The sequence below is a fragment of the Triturus cristatus genome, chromosome 1_1, assembly GCF_964204655.1.
Source record: "Triturus cristatus chromosome 1_1, aTriCri1.1, whole genome shotgun sequence".
Classification (NCBI taxonomy): domain Eukaryota; kingdom Metazoa; phylum Chordata; class Amphibia; order Caudata; family Salamandridae; genus Triturus; species Triturus cristatus.
The window spans coordinates 686987673-686999390 of record NC_140579.1 but is presented as its reverse complement, the minus strand read 5'-3'; the positions used below and the strand labels follow the sequence as shown (position 1 = coordinate 686999390).

The 11718-nt window shown below is 41.2% G+C and overlaps 1 long non-coding RNA gene across 2 annotated transcripts in view; it reads right to left on the bottom strand.

Moving 5' to 3' along the window:
• Nucleotides 1–974: 974 nt before the first annotated feature.
• Nucleotides 975–11718, bottom strand: part of LOC146870888 (uncharacterized) — a 49384-nt gene continuing 38640 nt past the window's right edge. Inside the window, exon 3 of one of the 2 annotated variants that reach the window (XR_014959475.1) lies at nucleotides 975–1096. This is a non-coding gene — a long non-coding RNA (uncharacterized LOC146870888). Of the gene's footprint in view, nucleotides 1097–5535; nucleotides 5731–11718 lie in introns of those variants that run through there. The other variant, XR_014959474.1, reaches the window with a different exon arrangement.

Genomic DNA, 11718 nt, shown 5'->3' with positions numbered 1-11718 from the left:
TGAAAAGAAAGCATGACACAATTCAATTACCGTGTACCATTCTGCATCATGGGGAATTTGATACAAAATCACTGATGGATTTGGCACAATAGGACAACATGACACAACAATCTTGTTAATTTTTCTCAAATCCTGTACTATTCTGAACTTTCCATTAGGTTTCTTCAGTCCCATTATCGGTGAATTACATCGGCTGCTCAATATTTCTCTCAACACCCCTTGCTGGATCATCTTCTCAATTAAGGGTGTTATTCCTTCAATTATTTCAGGTGTCAATCTGTATTGCGGTATGTTTGGGTAAACCACTCTTTTACAGTAATCTTTACTGGATCTACATTTCTCATCAGACCCACATCTTCTCCAGTAAAATCCCAAACTGCTGCTTTTACTGTCTGTTTCAACTCTGGGGGTAATGCATCAGGATTAAATATTGCATATGTTCCCAAAGCCTCACATTCTCTGTTATCCATGGTCATTCTATATAGCACATCCTCATCAGGTGTCTCAAAGGTTATACCATCTGGAGTGCAGAAAATAGTGCAATTCATTTTGCACAGCAGATCCCTGCCTAGCAAGTTCACAGGACTTGTGTCACACACCACGAATCGGTGCATGTCTGAAAATTTCCCTATTCTAACCCTAGTTCAGTAAGTAGTGTTTTGATCTGTGTATTGGATACACCAACCACTTGGATCGTTTCATCCGAGAGAGGAAGATTCTTTATATCAGCTGACCTGACAGTTGATCTCGTGGCCCCTGTATCAACTAGGAAAGTGATACCTTCACCATTAATTTTCCCATCTACAAAAGGTCCTGCCTGGTCTATTTCTAGAGTTGCGCCAAGTACGCACTCCTCCTCCTCTCTTCGGCACCATCAGAAGTCTCCCTCAGAGTCACTTCCCTCATTTTTCAGCCAGTACTGAGATACAGCGCTTGCGCGTTTTGGTTTGATTACCTGCTCTTCATCGTAGAACCCCGATTCTTGGCTGTACTTCTGGGATCCTTTTCTCTGTGGCAAGGGTGGTTTTGGCACCTGATTCTGCTGCTTATCAGCCTTCTGCTGTTGCCGATGCTGACCACACCCCTCACTCTGCACCTGCGAATTCAATGATGAATTATCATCGTTAGTGGACGGTGGATTCTTACACTCGGATTTCCAGTGCCCCAATTTTCCACAGTTGTGGCAGGGGAACTTTTTCTTTGCCTCTTCTATATTCCCTTTTCCTTTTCCTGGACCAAACCTAGGTTTATTTCCTGGGTTATTTGCCTGTTCAACCAGCTGAGCTTCCTGTCTTTCTGCAACTTTCACCTGTGCCCACATTGCCTTTTCTTTTAATTTTCTCTGCTTTGCCTCAATCTCATCACTGAAGTATTTTGCATGTCTCAAAATCTCATCAATCTTCTTACTCTGCCAGTCCACGGTGTGCTGCTGTATCATTTCACTGATTTCAGGCCGCAAACTGTACACAAATCTATACACAAAATGACTTAGATCCTTATCACCCAGATGTTCATCTCCACTGAACTGCTTAAAAGCTAGTATCAGTCTTTCATAGTAAGCATGGACTGATTCTTTCAATTCCTGATGTGTTCGGTCTATTTTAACCCAGTCTGTCTCCTTGGGGGGTACTTTATTTTTCAAAAAGGCCATAACCTGCTCGTACTTCTTCATTCCCACCGGGTCTGGAGCTCCTGTTTTTTGATCTCTCGGGTATTCCTTAGTGGGCCAGTCTATGACTATTTTACATTCTGCCCACAGGTCTGCTGGTACAATTATATCAAACAGACTATTTAGGTCAATCCACAGTACATTTGACAGCTTCACAAATCTGTCGACTTGTCTGTACCACTCAACAGGCTTTTCCCTTAGTCGAGGGAAATCATTCGTAAATGATAAAATATCCTGTCTGGTCCATGGGACATGTACGTACCCACCTCCTGGAATCTCTCTCATAGGGTAAGCTGTCACTGCCTTCTCTTTTTCTGTCAGAGGAAATGCTGAGTAAGTTCTATCTGCCCTGTCCTCTTGCTTTCGATACCATCTGTCTTTCCATCTTTCTACATCTCCCCATTTCTTCAACAAGGCAATCATTTCCTTAATCTGTCCTGTTCGGCCTGCATTGTTCAGATTCTCAATATCCTTGTCTGGAAAATCCACTCGGTATGACTTCTGTAAAGCTTTCACCTTATCCATGTCAATTCCCACTTCACTGGCTATTCCTTTCAACCTGTCGTGTATGTTCTTTGCTCTCCATGTGATGCTTTTACATAAGAAGAGGATCTCCCCTTCCTGATAATTCTTCAGTGTTTCTGTAGGTATAGTTCCTACTATCAATTCTTCCATTTCCATACGTAGCCTAGCTACATCAATTCCCTGGGACTCTTTCTCCTTTTTCTGTAACGTTTTCAGCCAATCATTCAAATCCTCAGCAGTTATCACAGATTTTTCCGCACCCCCTGGTTCTGTCACCCTTTGCGGTTCCAAAATTCATCCTCTGTTCCCTTCCATACATCCAGAATTCAAACTTGAGTTAGTCTGCACACTCATTTCCCCTCCACATACGGTATGTCTCCACTGATTTTCTCCTGCTCTCCACTGAGTTTCTCCTGCTCTCATTTCTACCTGCTCCGGAGGAACAATCAATCTATTGCCCACATATGGTACCGTTAATCCATTTTCACCCGTCCTCTGCTTGTCAAAAATTGGCATAACCGGGCCTATTGTCACAGGCACTGTAACTGCCTCAAGATTTTTTGTTAATTCTCTGATTTTCTCTGTCAGTTCAAAGGTAGTTTTTGCTAATTCTCTGGTCTTTTCATCCTCAAGTTCATTCTCTCTCTCTTTCTATCTCTCTTTCTCTCTCTCTTTCTCTTTCTCACTCTCTTTCTCTCTCTCTCTCTCTTTCTCTCTCTCTATCTCTCTCTCTTTCTCTTTCCGCCAGAGAACAACTGCTTTTCAACTCAGGGGCTGTAGCCTCTGTCTTTATAATCCGCAGGGTGTTTCTCATTGGGGTAACTGCTATTCCTACCTCCGGTTCTCGTCTATACGGGGGTGGTCTTTTGTAGAGCATGTCCTCTAAGACATCATCATCAGACTCATTTGCCCCATATCTTCTGGTTTCTACATTATGTTCTTTCTCTGTACACTTTCTCCCTCCTGATTCCTCTGCCGTTCTTACAGGATATAATCTCTCGGTCATACTGGCATCTCGCCACCTTCTCATCCGGTCATGATGGGTTTCACGATCATACTTTCGCCCAAACATGTATCTGTAGCTACCCCCACCCCTCTGCTTTTCTCGTTCATGCATTTCATCTTCCCATTCCGTTAATGCCTCAAACTGCGTCGGCCTAGGCAGAGGCTCTAGATTCATCATCTGCTCTCGTAAGTTCCTCAGTATGGCCAGATTAAATGAACCATGTTCTGGGAACGCTAATACTCCATCGTCTTTAGTGTATTTCACCCAGTTATCTAACCAAATACAGGTATGATACCCATACTTCGCAACTATGAAGGATGCCGGGGTTCTTATCGGGGGCAATAACTGTCCTTCCCTTGTCACTATGTCTTTATCCTTGTCAAACCAGGTTTTAACCTTACTAAACAAGGATTTTTTCTTCTTTTCCTCAGCATGGTAATACATCTTTCTTATTTTCCACTAGTTGTTTACTCTTTTTCCAGCTGTACGATCTTTTGTCCAATTGCAGCGCGACTCACACCAACGCACCAATCCTGGAGCGTCTACGTCACCCTGTATGTCTCCCAATCCTAGCGCGGCGTACACTAGCACACCAATCTCTGCGCTTCCTCTGTTCTAACCCACTGTCCAATCACAGCGCGGTCTCCCTGACGTCAGCAGCCGCTGCAGTCGCTTCTGCTCCTGTCTCCTGTCTCTCGTGTCTACCCCTCCTTTACAAAACTACTTGGTAGACTTTGTTTCAACTTCTACGAGTCTGTTAGTTACAACATACAAACATCTCCATTGTCTGCTTCGCTAGCCATAGAACAGCAAAAGACCTTTCCCACGAGAATTCTGCCTTTCCCGAGAGCAGCGCTTACCTCTGCCCTACTACAGAATCGTTACTTCCGTTGATAAAGTAGCACATCCCTCTACTTTACCCTTCTAACAAGCACCCATTAACTGTTTCCCTCCGGAATGTTCCTAAGAGTTTCACAATTAACCAGAATGCCTTCTCATTCATGCTCTTACACACCAGAAAATGTAGTACATTCACACAGAATTCTGTCTTTCCCGAGAACAGCGAACAGTCTGTCCTACTACAGAATTATATCACCCGTTAACAAAGCAGCGCTTACCTCTGCCCTGTCCTTCTAACAAGCTCCGAGAATACCTATTACTTCTCCAGCGGTAAGCTTTAACGGAATGCCTTACGGATCCCTGGGACTTAAGACCAGAGTTTCACAGATAACCTTCGCTATCATATACACTTCTCTCACACAGAAAATACGTTTCTAATGGTAACACACGGCGATGCTACCTTATCGAACCCAGACAATGCGATGCGCAACTTCAATTGTCACACGTTTTCCCCTGTCTGCATACAGGGCCAACAATCCCGCCTTTTTCCGAGAGCAACACTCCCTCTGCTCTACTATGGAACTGTCACCGACTCCCTACATCCCAGAAGCCGTTCACAATACATAGAACTCAACACGACTTCAACATATAGTGTTAGTACAAATATCAATCAATAATCAACAAGCCTATATATACACGCAATTTTGCCAGATCAAGACAATAGCTAACCATCATTCTGCTACCAAGAAACTGGTGCAGATCAGAGCTTCCGAATCCCCTCTACTTCCACGGACGGAATGATTTCACAGTCACACACGCATACACACATCACACGCTGGTGGGGCCCATAACACCAACATTCACCCTAAATCACTATATCCGTGCCCTGTAAAGGGGAAACACCTTTCATATGAACTCTATCTTAATCTGCCTGTACTTTGAGGTCAATGCGACCAGCTAGTTGCTTGTGGATCTAGCAAAATACATTTCAAAGAATACACAATAAAATCAATAAACATGACCAGAAATAATCACCCGAGACAGTAATTCAAACAGATTGTTCATTTATCTAAAATTTCAAGAAAAGCCAATTAAATGCAAATTCATTTCTCTCATATTTACCTATTCTGTCTAAATGTCAGATGCTAAGTCAGAACCGGTCCTCTGTAGAAGAATTAGAGTCTTCTGTCGTCATGTAGAGTCATCGTCCTCTCCGTCAGCATAGGGACCTCGCATCATCAGCTCGGGAAGAAGTGGCGCTAGACCTCTCTAGTCTACTATTATTTATACTAAAATTTACATTCTAAAAAGTTACATTTCTTATTCAGAACGGATGAATGGCGGAAATAATGTCATCTTGGTACTTTTTCGATATTCTGCGAGATGTTCTCACACATAGATTGTCCCAAATAATGAATAGCAGAATTGAACGTCCATGACTAATTCGCTACTTTTACGGATGTCTCTACTAGGTGAATTTGTTTCAAAAGTGGGTTCACATTGAGTTCGTATCAACTTTTCCGTCTTTCAGGGGCTTTTGGCAGATGTCCCAGACTTGTCATCATGCTTATGGCTTTTCATTCATCGGAGGTGCAAGGTCACAGGCAGAGCGAAGCCTTTTTGTAAATTTCCAGCAACTCCAATGCAGGCTGCGGGTGGTGGCCATTTTATGGCAGCCCACAATGGACAACTTTAAGCAAAATAGACATAAAACAGAATTACTGCATAGAAATGATTATACAGTGTTATTCTCCTGCTAATACCCTTATGTGTGTGTATTTATCAAGCCATTTGCGACATTAAAAAGCCTTTAATGCATATTAATTATAAGCGCAAATATAATAACATCACATAAGCAACATCGATTTCTGTCAGTTTGCTCACCAACTTAGTTCACTTATTATTGTAGCCATGCAATAGCATTCCCACGTGTAATTCTCTTGTTAATAAGGTTGATTAGACAACATTCGACAAACTTTTAATCATTAATAATTAATCAGTAGTACTTTTAGTTAGAACATGCGAAAATGAAACAGGTATTCGGTTTTAGAGTAAAAACCCTGCTCCATCACAACAACCTCGAATGCATGCCGGCACACAATAGAGGTGCCAGTAGCAGGATTTGGCAGGACATGTGGGAGAAAACTCCTTGCACAGCCTTGGAAAGTCACACATGCAGGTGCACTATGAAAGATGAAGAGAGACCCTGCATTTAAGAAAAATGAAAAGTTGAGCTAAAGAAGCACCCCAGAATCCTCTGAGACACAAGAATGTGCATATTGGTTCTTTATGGTGTCCCAATATGACCCATCAATGTTTTAAAAAGTCTTTGAGGGCTTTCAGGAAGAGCAACCCATTGCGAAGAGTTTCCCATATGTCACCCTCAGTCTCACAAGGAGATTCATGGATGACCTTGGAAAAAGTTGATTTCAGTTTCAAACATCCCTGAAACTAGGACTTTTGCTATGAAACTTTAGAGTGAGTTGCCTCCTGGTGTTTGGTCCTACGATTGCAGTTGCAGCATGTTAAAAACAGAAGAAAGACTTTTGCAAATCTTGTGTTGAGATTGTAATCTTTAAACAACAATCACAACATTGACATACAAATTATATATCAAACCAAGGACATGAAAAGGTTGCAATGTCAGGTACGAAATTAACAGTCAATCATTATACATTCTATTGAAGGACATTGAATTGTTTTGAAATACTTTATTGCCAATTATAGGGTTAAAAGTGAGTCATAACAGGCCTTACTGAATGCCATTGTAAGACAGTACCATCCAAAATGATTTTAGTAGTGCTGCACTAGTTTTGAATTATAAATGTCTGCTGTTATAATCTGAGACACACTGACAAAACTAGTAGGCCTACCTGTCATGACTATGCCCATTATATGTGTTTAGCCTATGTGAGTGTATTCTGGTTGTAGAATTCAGGACTCACTTGTGTCTGAACTGTTAGGAGGCTGTAACATAAATATTTCCACTGCCTACACAAATATATTTGTAAATTCATGAGTAGTATTGAGTAGTATGTGCGTATTAAAACACTGTTCCTTTTTAGTAAGTAAAATCCCTGTCTGAACTTTACAATTGGGAGTTGTTTATTGCATGCCTGCAGACTTGTGTACTGCTAGCGTGAGAGAGTCAAATGGTACAAGGGGGTACTTGGTTCCCAGTAGATGGAAGGTTGTGGACTTATTATCACGTCCTTTCAAAGTAATAACCCACATTCTTAAAGTAATGAGCGGTATATTATAGTCTTCACATATGAATGTATGGTTTATGCCATGGCATTTTTTCAAGTGTGCCTGTCTAAACCAAATATATTTAACAGAAACCAGGATGAAAGGATGAAATGTGTGCAATATCATATGGAAGAGATGTTGTGAAATCAATCTCCATCCCAAAAATAAAATAATGAAAACACATTTTGAACCAGCTTTGACATGAAGAGAAAGGGACTCATTGTAGGTGTATGTGGGCACTAAGCAAAGTCTTTGTGAAATCACTCACAGCACAGACAGCCAATCAGAAAAGTGAACTGACCTGTTGCCATATGCTTATGCTCTGGCGGGCGGAAGCAAAATGTGAATGACAGTTTGACCAATGTCTGTAGCAAGCTGACCAAAATTTTATTTATGTATGTTGATCCGAATAGACATTTGGCTCAAAGAGAGACTTTTTGGATACGTTTTTTGAAAACCCTGATTCCCTGTGGTCTGAATGACAAAATTGAACTTATTCACTTTCTGTGATGAAATGTGGTTGCATACTGTTGATATATTGTTAATATATTCATATACACCTTTAGTTGCTAATTATGGAGCAAACTGTTTATTATCATATGTTTTTCTTTTTCTTTTTCTTTTCTTTCCTTTACCTCAACTAACAGTGTACTTGTGCATACCATATTGTGTCCGTTTTTTGATACAGGCTCTTGTTTAAAACCCGTTTTTTCGGCATAAAACGGCTAAATGGTTACGTTTTGCTTGTTGTATAGTCCATCTACTTGTTTGATTTACAGATGCATTGTAATGTTTTTATTCCTTTTTCCCAGCACGTAGCGATAGCAACGGACTCCTGATTCATTCACTCTATTCACCTTGGTGTTTACGTTAGTCCCCTTTCTATGTTAAGCTTAGAGTCACGTACATTACATAGGTCACGTGGTCCGCGGTCTTTTGAAATTTACACCGGCACGGCGCTCGTACATCCACCTTCCCAAGCTGTTGGAACACAGAACCCCGTTGAGACTTTGAACTACAGCGAACACGCAGGTAACTCAATTGCTGTAAGGACTGACCCATTAGACTATTGTCCCGCTTAGAATGAGTGCCGACAAACCTTACACTAATTATATCGTTTTATACGTTACTCACACAGATGCTTACTTTGTAATGCCATCACAAACTTCTGTGCCGAGTGGTTCATGATGTAGAAGCATCACACACAGTGGTTAAGTAAGTGGAATCTTAAGTTTTGCCCTCACACACCATGTCTATGACCTTTCTGTGCACTACAAGCGTCCGGTTTAATTAGTTAAAAGGCTTCTCTTCTTCCATGATTTTTGCAGCACGGCCAATTTACCCGTGTTCGATATTTCTAAGCGCACAGAGACGTCGGGAGGTGAGTCCTCCCTCACATTGAATTTAGTGTTCACCGTTATTTTAAAGGAGAATGGGGAACATTGGTGCTTACTCAGACGATCACTCTCCGTTAGGACGCTCACTTTATTTTCGCCTATTTGGTTTTCGGTGACCCCCCACCAAGCACTCCCACTATTTTGGATACGGAGACGCACATTGGTTTTTACATTTCATATTGTATGAGCCTCGTTTATGTTACGAATTGTTCCATCCAACAAATATCGTTTGTTTGCTCCATTTGTGGATACAATATTGGCTGGCCAATACTGGATGTTAATGTTCTAACAATGCCATATATGGAATACAATATATGCTTTGTTCACTTGATCTGTTCTGCAGCTTCTTAGTTGATATCCGTACAAACACTGATGTATATATACATGTATACCTTTACAGCATTCCCCTGATGAAGGTGTTCACACCGAAATGCATTGGGACACCATGACGTTGCTTTGAAAAAAACAAGAAAATAAAGAAGAGTTTTTGACTTCTGAATTTTGACCCACAGTCATCTTTGGTGTTTTGGTTGAAAAACATTGATACGCTCTAAGCAACCATGAACTTATTCGCGACACTGTCACCTTCTTGAGTTTCATCTTTGATTACGATTGTGGTTTGCATTTGAGACTGGTTTGCATTTCACACTGAGATTAAGTGTTTTGCTTTCTTCTATAATAATTAACGTATCTAGTTTACTTTCAAGAATTTTATCAAATTTAATCAGATTACTATATCGCACCAAGAAGGGCGAGCGGATAGTGCGCCTTTGCTAAAACCTCAGTTTGAATAATTTTGTGGTCATTTATGTACTTATATTATGTATTACGTTTTTGAAAACGCGATAGCATGGTAAAACAGCCCTAAAAATGAAATGGCATACACCAGTATATGCAGATGCACAAAGAGTACAATGCTAGCTATTAACTTTGTTGAGGGAGAGGTTGGGCATTATTATTCATTCAGGTGTCACTTCTTGTGATTCCCGATCCCTCTCCACACTCAACAAAGATAATAAAGAGCACATTACACTTTGTAGAGCAAGTTTAACGCTCAATAGCAGTACTCCACTCGTGTGTGATAAACAATAACAGTGATACAATGACACTCAGCATTCACTTTTTGACATTCTTGGCAGCAGACTTTCCTGAAGGCTGTATTGATTTCCTTGTTCCTCAGAGTATAGATAATGGGATTAAACACGTGGTTAGCCACAGTGTAGAGCAAGGATAAAACTTTATTTAAAGTGCGAGTGTGGCCTGTTGGCGGTACCACGTACATTGTAATCAATGTTCCAAAGTAATGTGCCGACCACAGCGAGGTGAGAACTGCAAGTGGAAAAAGCCCTATGTCTCCCAGTGGCAGAGGGGATTTGCAAGATAGCAGAGATGGCAAACACATAGGATACAATGATTAACAGAAATGGAATGGCCATTATGGTAAAGGCCACCATAAAAGCTTCCATTTCAATCATGGCGGTATCCGAGCAGACTCCCATCAGAAGAGGAGTACATTCACAGAAGAAATGGCCTATCTTGTTGTAAGGGGAAAACTGCAGTTTGCACAGTAAAAAGGCAGTGACTGACGGAGGCATTAAAGTTATCAGCCACGTGCAGGACACCATCCTAAGACACAGGCTGAGGTCTATGATTGTTGAATAATGCAAAGGAAAACATATGGCAACATATCTATCGAAGGCCATCAGTATTAGCAGGAAACACTCCATAGTTGGCAGCCAACCAAATGCATGCAATTGTGCAATACACTCCGAGAAGGGAAACATGCTGGCCCCATACAAAATGCCTCGGATCTGTGTCGGGGAAGTCGTGGAGGTGTACCAGCTTTCCATGAACGATAAATTGCCCAGGAAGAAGTACATAGGCGAGTGAAGTTGAGCATCAGCAGACACCAAGTCCACAATAAAAACATTTCCACACAGTGTCGTGGTGTAAATGCAGAGCAGCAGCAAAGCAAGCACTATCTTAGCTGCGGAAGGACCTCAAAACCTTGCAGGAAGAATTCACAAGCACTGGTCAAATTCACTGAACATTTGTTGATTGCCATGTTTATTATTAGAGAGGGAATGATTGGCATGTTCACTATCTAGAAAGGGAAAGAAGAAGCAAATGCTAAATCAGTGATATGGCATATAATATTTTAATGAAATATAAAATAGATCAAGCAACAGAGAAACAGAGAAACAGTCCATGGTGATATAGGACAGACACGGAAGATATAAATGATGTATGTAATACACGGAAAATCCGGATTTCAACATGGATTAGACCGACTAAAGTACATATTTTACATCCTTAACCTAAAGGCATTTGAGCTACACAAAATGCGTCTCCATGTTGACCAACTGTACACAGTTGGCATTGCTGCGCCATTTTGACCATTCCCCCGCCAAAATAATTAAGTCATCCTAACTGGAGAGGGGTATAATCTTTTTACATGGCTATGAGGCTGGTACGATATGTTCATTAGACACATTGAACATGACTCTGAAACCTTTCTTCCACGAGTATCCGGGATATTGCGAAGTTAGTTGAGCGTAAGTAACATACAAATAAACATCTGTAAATTGGGATATTCATGCTCAATCATATGCAAATCAGTGAATCGAGACACAAAAACTTAGCAGACATACCCTCTCCATGTGATAACAAACAAACCCAGGTATACCCAAGGTGGGCAGCTTGATTCACAGGAAGCAGAAAATAAGGAGCCTGAACACACTCCTTCCAAATGTCAGCAATCCAATAGCTCTTATCGCAATTTGATGGAAGTATGGAAGCCAACGCATGGCTACTTCAGTTGTTACTTTTGGCTTTCTGAAAGAGCATTTTCGTATTGTTTTGGTTATTTGTAACTATTAGAAATGGGGTTTCTGGTTGGCTAGGGTGTACACCTAAGCCAGGCAGAACCCACTACTCTAGTCAGGGCAAGGGAATTACACGCTGAAGATAAACTCTGCTCACCCCCTTGGTAGCTTGGCAGAGCAGTCAGGCTTATCCCAGAGGCAATGTGT